The sequence below is a fragment of the Triticum urartu genome, chromosome 1 (genome assembly GCF_003073215.2).
Source record: "Triticum urartu cultivar G1812 chromosome 1, Tu2.1, whole genome shotgun sequence".
In the NCBI taxonomy this organism is placed as follows: domain Eukaryota; kingdom Viridiplantae; phylum Streptophyta; class Magnoliopsida; order Poales; family Poaceae; genus Triticum; species Triticum urartu.
The window spans coordinates 391,149,639-391,158,071 of NC_053022.1; positions in this window are offsets into that span (position 1 = coordinate 391,149,639).

Sequence of the window (8,433 nt, forward strand, 5' to 3'; positions counted from 1 at the left end):
ATATAGCCAAGATACATGTAACACATCGCTTACTCTGTCATGTTTACGCATTCACATGCTCCTATATTCAATATTCACATGATTGCATACATGTAGGGGGAGCCTATGCATGTTACATGTCTTTCCAAAGCTTTACTTGCTATTCTCTATATCTTTATCTAAAGCTTTGATGTATGTTGTCATCAATTACCAAAAAGGGGGAGATTGAAAGCACAAGTGCTCCCTGGGTGGTTTTGGTAATTAATGTCAACATATCTCTTGTTGGACTAACACTTTTACCTAGTATGTTTCAGATAAGTTCAACAATGGAGTGACATGGACTAGAGGATGTGGATCCCTCAAAATTCTAAGGAAAAAAAGTTTGGCTCAAGCTTGAAGCTCAAGACTCTACATTTTATATTTTAGTGATCCAAGATCACATTGAGTCTATAGGAAAAGCCAATACTATCAAGAGGGGATGAGGTGTTGCTTAATGGCTTGCTTGCTCAAAGTGCTTAGTGATATGCTCCAAAACCCTCAACTACCTTCCCACATCCACATATGACCTAAACCAAAAGTCAAACTCGGCCCCACCGATTCTATCTATCCGGCGCCACCGAGTTTCAGATGTCATAGCCACTGCCACAAACCCTAGCAAATCGGTCTCACTGATAGGGATCTCGGTCTCACCGAGATGGGATTGTAATCTCTATGTGTATGTCCATTACCAAAATCGGTCTCACCGAGTTTGAGCAATCGGTACTACCGAGATTACAATGCAAACCCTCTGGTTAGCTTATTACCAAACTCGATCCCACCGAGTTTGCGTAATCGGTCTCACCGAGTTTGCCTGACCAACTCTCTGGTTAGCTTATTACCAAAATCGGTCCCACCGAGTTTGTGTAATCGGTCACACTGAGATTATGTTATGCCCTAACCCTAACCATATCAGTCCTACCGAGTTGTATCTCAGTCCCACCGAAAATCCTAACGGTCACTAAGTTTGCTGAATCGGTCCGACCGAGTGTAACCATTCGGTCCCACGGAGTTTGGCAAATTGTGTGTAACGGTTAGATTTTGTGTGGAGGCTATATATACCCCTCCACCCACTCTTCATTCGTGGAGAGAGCCATCAGAACATACCTACACTTCCAATACACATTTTCTGAGAGAGAACCACCTACACTTGTGTTGAGGTCAAGATATTCCATTCCAACCATATGAATCTTGATCTCTAGCCTTCCCCAAGTTGCTTTCCACTCAAATCCTCTTTCCACCAAATCCAAATCCTGTGAGAGAGAGTTGAGTGTTGGGGAAACTATCATTTGAAGCACAAGAGCAAGGAGTTCATCATCAACACACCATTTGTTACTTCTTGGAGAGTGGTGTCTCCTAGATTGGCTAGGTGTCACTTGGGAGCCTCCGACAAGATTGTGGAGTTGAACCAAGGAGTTTGTAAGGGCAAGGAGATCGCCTACTTCGTGAAGATCTACCGCTAGTGAGGCAAGTCCTTCGTGGGCGACGGCCGTGATGGAATAGACAAGGTTGCTTCTTCGTGGACCCTTCATGGGTGGAGCCCTCCGTGGACTCGTGCAACCGTTACCCTCCGTGGGTTGAAGTCTCCATCAACGTGGATGTACGATAGCACCACCTATCGGAACCACGACAAAAACATCCGTGTCTCCAATTGTGTTTGAATCCTCCAAACCCTTCCCTTTACATTCTTGAAAGTTGCATGCTTTACTTTCCGCTGCTCATATACTCTTTTGCATTCTTGCTTAAATTGTGTGGAGATTGCTTGACTTGTGCTAAGATAGCTAAAATCTGTCAAGAACTAAAATTGGGAAAAGGCTAGATTTTTATTTGGTCAAGTAGTCTAATCACCCCCCTCTAGACATACTTTCGATCCTACAAGTGGTATCAGAGATTTGGTCTCCATTTTCTTTGATTTCCATAGCTTTTGGCGGTCATAGCCTTGGTTTCACAACCTAGGAGAGTATGGTGTCTAGCGAGGGAAATTATCACCGTAGAGGTCCTTACTTTGATGGCACTAATTTTGCTAGTTGGAAGCATAGGATGAAAATGCATATTCTTGGACATAACCCCGCCGTTTGGGCTATTGTGTGTATTGGCTTGCAAGGTGAATTCTTTGAAGGGAAAGAACCGAACCATGAAGCCACCGCGGGAGAGTTGAAAATGCTGCAATACAACGCTCAAGATTGTGCCCCGAAGAATTCAACAAAATCAGCCGTCTTGCGAATGCAAAGGAAATTTGGGATACTTTGATTGATATGCACGAAGGTACCGACTCCGTCAAGGAATCCAAATTGGATGTGCGTCAAATTCAACTTGACAAGTTCAAAATGAAGGATGGTGAAGGTGTTGCTGAAATGTACTCTAGGCTTGCTCTTATCACAAATGAGATTGCCGGCTTAGGGAGTGAAGAGATGACCGATAGATTCATCATCAAGAAGATCCTAAGAGCCTTGGATGGAAAATATGATACCGTGTTCACATTGATCCAAATGATGCCAAATTACAAAGATCTCAAGCCAACGGAAGTCATCGGAAGAATTGTTGCTCATGAGATGTCACACAAGGATAAAGAGGAACTTCACAACAAATCAAGTGGTGCTTACAAAGCCTCATGTGAAGCCCCCAGATCATCGAGTGAGAAACAAACCTTCAATGAAGAATTGAACATAATGGTGAAGAACTTCAACAAGTTCTACAAGAGTAGAAGCAAAGAGAGAAGCTCCAAGTCAAGGTCCTACAATGACAAAAGATCTTCTAGTCGAGAGCGAAACTGCTACAATTGTGGAAGGCCCGGACACTATTCCAATGAGTGTACGGCCCCCTATGAGAAGAGAAGATTCTCCCAAGAGAAGAATTAGAAGAGAAGAATCACCATCTAGAGAAAGAAGGAGTAGAGATGATCATTATGAACGAAGACCCTCACGGAGAAGCAAGGATTCGGAAAGAAAGGACAAGTCATCAAGGAGCTACACAAAACGAAGACATCAAGCTCATGTTGATGAATGGGTATCCGGCTCCAACTCCGACAACCACTCCGAGAGAAGCTATCACTCCGACTCCGAATATACTCAAGATGAAGGTGTTGCCGGTCTAGCACTTGTGACAACCAACTCCTACGACATATTTGACTCACCAAATGAAGGAGTTGGAACATGCTTCATGGCTAAAGGCCCAAAGGTATCACACCCCGAGTATGTTGATTTCAATAGTGATGAAGATTACTTGTTAGGTGATGATGATTTACTTATTGACAACTCTAGTGATGAATACTGTGATGAAATGTCAATTAATCATGCTAATCAAGATAAAACGAATGACAATGATAAGGAGAAGATTGAGTCTCTAACTAAATAACAAAACACTCTTAAGTTAGCTCATGAAACTATCTTAGGAGATCATCGAGAACTTTTAAGGACTCATGAGAAATTACGCTTTGAAAAGCTCAACCTTGAGCAAGAGCATGAGTTCTTAAAAGCAATCAATGATGATCTTCATAAGAAAAGTTCTTCTTACATTGCCAAGTGTTTACTCTTATCCACTTAAATGCCACAAGTCAAGTCTAGTAACAAGAACAAGAAAGATTCTTCCTCTAGTAGTAACAATAATCATGCTAAATCCAATATTGTTGCTTCTAGTAGTTCTCTTGATTCCACTAATGATTCTCTTAGCCAAGTTACACTTGAGCAAGAAAATAGCTTATTGAAGGGAATTATAGAGAAAGGTGTTTACAAGAGCCTTGCCGGAAGTAAGCAATTCGAGGAAATTGTGCGCAAGCAAGGAAAGAACCGGAAGAATCAAGGTGTTGGTTTTGAACGAAAGTTCAATGCCAATGGAGTTGAGTGGGAAGAATATTAATACCCCAAGACGAAGTTCGTTCCTCAACAAGAGAAGTGTGATCCTACTACTTTCAAAGGGACACAAGCTCAAGATGATCTTACACCACAAGACCACAAGCAAAAAGGCAAGGACAAGCTTCAAGAGGAAATTGATGCATTTGAAGAAGCTCCTAAGGCCTTGGTCAAGTGGGTTCCCAAGACTACTTCAAGTTCCACTTCATCAAGTACAACTACAACACCAAGGATTCCCATCAAGATGGTGTGGATCCGGAAGAAGAACTAGAGAGTTCTTGAGGGTGACTCTGCCAACATACTTCACTCTTATCATCTTGGCAAGAACAAGTGCAATCAACTTCCACATCTTGCACTAGTTCAAGGAGTCACAAACCCTCTTGTTGGTAAGACAAGGGAAAAGGTAACCTAAAAGCTTTCATAGACATCATCTTGTGTGTGCATCACTTTATGTCTATGGATATCCTTGTTTGTTCCTTGTGGGACTAACCCATGTAGGTTTTGAAAGTGCAACTCACTCCAATGGATAGCTTCAAATGATCTACATCAACATTGAGCATCCACATCTTCAACAGCTACATGAAGTCATCATCGACAAAACCCAAGGTTAGTTCATCCCTCTTAGGGGGGTCTCACATCTAGGGGGAGCTTTACTCTAAGAATTGAGCTAAAGCAACTCTAATGGAGTGAACACAACAATGCTTTATGTAAAAGTGGTAACCCCACTTGTGCTTAAACGATGAGTATGACCTATGATCAAATGTTCTCATTTGACTCCTAAGTCAATATACTCATATATAGATGACCTAGTCATCGCAAATTGTTTGATAGATGCTAGAATTGGTTGTGCATGCTTTGCCACATATTTCAATTGCCATTTTATTGTGTGAGCATGTTGATTGCATATTTTACTCATTCGAGGAAATCCACGTGTTGTTTTGATTGATTGGTTTCTTTTCTTTTGCCAAGTGGATGGACAAGAATGCCTAAGAACCCTCTCTAGCTATCTATGCTTTTCTCGTCTCAAACTCTATTCATGCTACATCACAAAATTTGATCAAGTCAGATTCGAACCACTCTGTGTGAGGAGCACTCGGAGTCCCCGATTCATCATAGACTTAAACTTCCAAAACTTCTTTGTGTGTTTTGCTCTGACCGGTTCATCCATTTCGGTCATACCGAGATCATAAAGTCGATCTAGGTTTTCAATCTCGGTGCAACCGATTTGAGCCTTTCAGTCACACCGAGTTTCAGTAACTAATTGCAGTTATGAATCTTGGTGCCACCGAGTTGTTCCACTCGGTCACACCGACAGGGTTGAGCTATATATACCCACGGGTTAAATTTTGGAAAACTTTTCGAACCTCCTCGACCCGCGCTTAGCCCGCTCTGCCTCCAGGGTCTCCGGATCGTCTTCCTCGTCGCCAGCCGCCTCCTGCCGCTGGTCTCCGCCGCCGTCAACGGGAATCATCCCCGTCGTTGCTGCCGTAGCGAGTTCATCGCCGAACTAGGGTATGAACTCGATCATTGTGCTATCCCTATCTGATTCCTAGCACATTGTGTTCGCCATGTATCTTGCCACGATTGAGATCATTCTTATCCAGTCAAAACACTCCGTAGTTTAGTCGTGAATTGAAAATTTAGGGTTAGGTTTCCGCCGAAACCATCTCGGACCCACCGAGTTGTGGAACTCGGTACCACCGATTTGTGTCAGGCCATTGCACATGTAATTTTCGGTATGACCGAGAATTGCAAATCGGTGTGACCGAGTTCAGGACTTTGTGGAACCCTAGCAGTCTCGGTGCCACCGAACTGTGACTCGGTCTGACCGAGTTCACTAGTTTAGGTTCCAACAGCTGCTTCGGTATCACCGAGTTTACAAATCGGTTGATCCTAAATGCTTTCTGTGGAAAACTAAAACTAAGTTTTTGACTCATTCTTTTGCAAAAACCTCTGCATTTGGTGATGCTCATCCACTCTATCTCATCTATATCTATTCACAGGGTCTGCTGTCAGTGTTTGCAATATGTCTGATCAGAGTGACAGCTAGAACAGGTCAGAGGAGTAGGTTCACCTGAGTGAGGGCAGTAGTCCCTCTAGCAGTTCAGATGATGGTAGCAGGAGCACCCCAAGCAACTTACCCAAAGCTGCCACCAGGGCCAAAAAGAAGAAGACCTCTGAATCTGAGGATGAAGACTATGTGGCAGTTGAGGATGAGGCCACTTCCAAGAAGAAAGTGGTTAAGAAGGAATATAGCACTGCTGCTGCCACCAAGCCAGGCATGAAGCAAAAGGTTCCTGCAAAGAGAATTCCAATGTCTAAGGCCAGAGCATCTACTCAAGTCCCTTTGGGATCTGAACCCAAAGAGGCTGCTGCAGAAGGGAAGAGGAAGGAGAGGATCAAAAAGACCACTGCTAGAGTGCTTGGGAGATCCTCAATCATGAGAGATTCTGAAGAGGAAGAGGAAGAAGAGGTTTCTGCACCAGCACCCAAGGCACAAAAGCTGATGGGTGATGCTATAAAGTCAGGGGCTGCAACATCAAAGCCCAAAGAAGCACCCAAAGCAGCCTCCAAGCCCAAGAGTGCACCTAAGAGGAATACCAGGAGTATACCAGCTGTTGAGAAGAACGAGGCCCCAGTGCCTGAAGTTGCTGCTGATGAAGATGATGAAGGACAAGTCCTGAGGAAGCTCAAACCCAAAATCCCAGATCACAATGATGCTCATCCAGTAGCTGAGAACATGAAGATAAGGAAGGACTCAGGTCTGAGGCTATGGAGAGAGTCAGATCCATATGCCACCAGGAGAAGGACTGCTGTTGATTACAGGTTCCACACAAAGGAACAGCAGGACTTCTATGAGACAGTGTTGCTTGACAAGAAGCCCATAGTGTGTGACATGAGATGGGTCGACTGGGACTACATCAAGGAGAATGAGGATCACTATCCAGGTGTACATGATAGTTTCAAGGCTTGTGGAGTCGATGAGTTTGTGGCTCAGAAGCTCACAAAATGGAATGATGAGCTCATCATGCAGTTCTACTCCACAACTCATTTCTACCCAGATGGAAGGATTGTGTGGATGTCTGAAGGTACGAGGTACCAATCCACGGTTGCTGAATGGGCGAAGTTGATCAATGCCCCAAAAGAGAGTGAAGATGACTTGGATGTCTATGCCAACAGGAAGAAGAATCACAACACAATGGCACACATGTACAAGGAGATCCCAGATGCTGCTCTTGAGACACATAAGTTTGGATCTGTACATTACCTTCTGTCAGGCTTGCCAACCATCAACTGGATCCTCAGGCACACTCTCTTGCCAAAGTCAGGTGATCACAAGATGATCAGAGGCCATGCAATTAACTTGCTTCACATCATTGATGTCTCACAGAAGTTCAAAGTCATGAGCCTAATAGTTGAAATTATCAAGAGGACAGCTGTAGATCAGAAGAGGACTTGTGGGTATGCCCCACAGATCCAGGAGCTGATCAACTTGAAGATGGGCACTGGTACATATCTGCTGGACAAGGAACACATGCCTATCTATCCATACTTCGAGGACAACATTGTGGTTATGAATGAGGATGAACCATCTTCTGTGCACGCACAAGCCAAGAAGGAGAAGGCAAAAACTGAAAAGGCTGCAAGGATGCCAACTACTGAAGAAGCATCTCAGTATCTCCTGAAGAGCAAGCAAGATCAGCTTGGCTACCTGATTGCATCCACTCTGAGGATTGAGAAGGGACTGGCCACCCTGACTCAAAACCAGGAGAGCTTGGAAAGAATCATGGAGCAAAAATTCTATGACTTGGATGTGAAGGTAACTGAAATTCAGTCTGTTGTGCAGCAACTTCAAGATGATATGCAGGAGAGGAAGGGCAAGACAACCACTGATGCATTTGCCAGAGTGCCTAGAGCTTAGAGGTCTGCTGCAGTGCCTGTTCCAGACACCAGAGCCATGTCATCTGCACCAGCTACAGCTTCAGCGCAACCAACTCCAGCACCAACTCCTTCAGCTCCATCCACATCAACTGAAGTCTTCGTCCAAGGATCCATCTCTACGCCACCACCTGAAGACCAAGCTTGAGAGACGTTTTAGTGCTATGCATTTTCTATGAACTTTTTGGTAACTTGTTGCCAAAGGGGGAGAAACATGTATAGATCATAGGCTTCGAGAGAGAGGGTTGCTTTTTATTCTCTCTTGCTTTGGTGGTTGAACTTTGTTTGTCTTTTGATTGCTTGAGATACTATGCTATTATTTGTGAGACATTGATGATCATGTGGTTGATCATAAGCTACACTTTTGCTTGTTAGATCATATTATCTTACTTATCCTTATATGATCATTCACTTTTCTTGGTGATGAGTGCATGTATTCAATATTTATTATTTTGAGTGCTCCACCAAGATGTATGTGACATGGAAGAGTAACCCATGATCCTAACTCATTGTGCATTTGTAGTCCAAAGCAAATCTTAAGATGTGCACAAATTTAGGGGGAGCTCTTGCTTTTCACATACTTCTCAAAGCGACAATATCTTTCACTCTTATTATCATTTGTCGAAGCTTT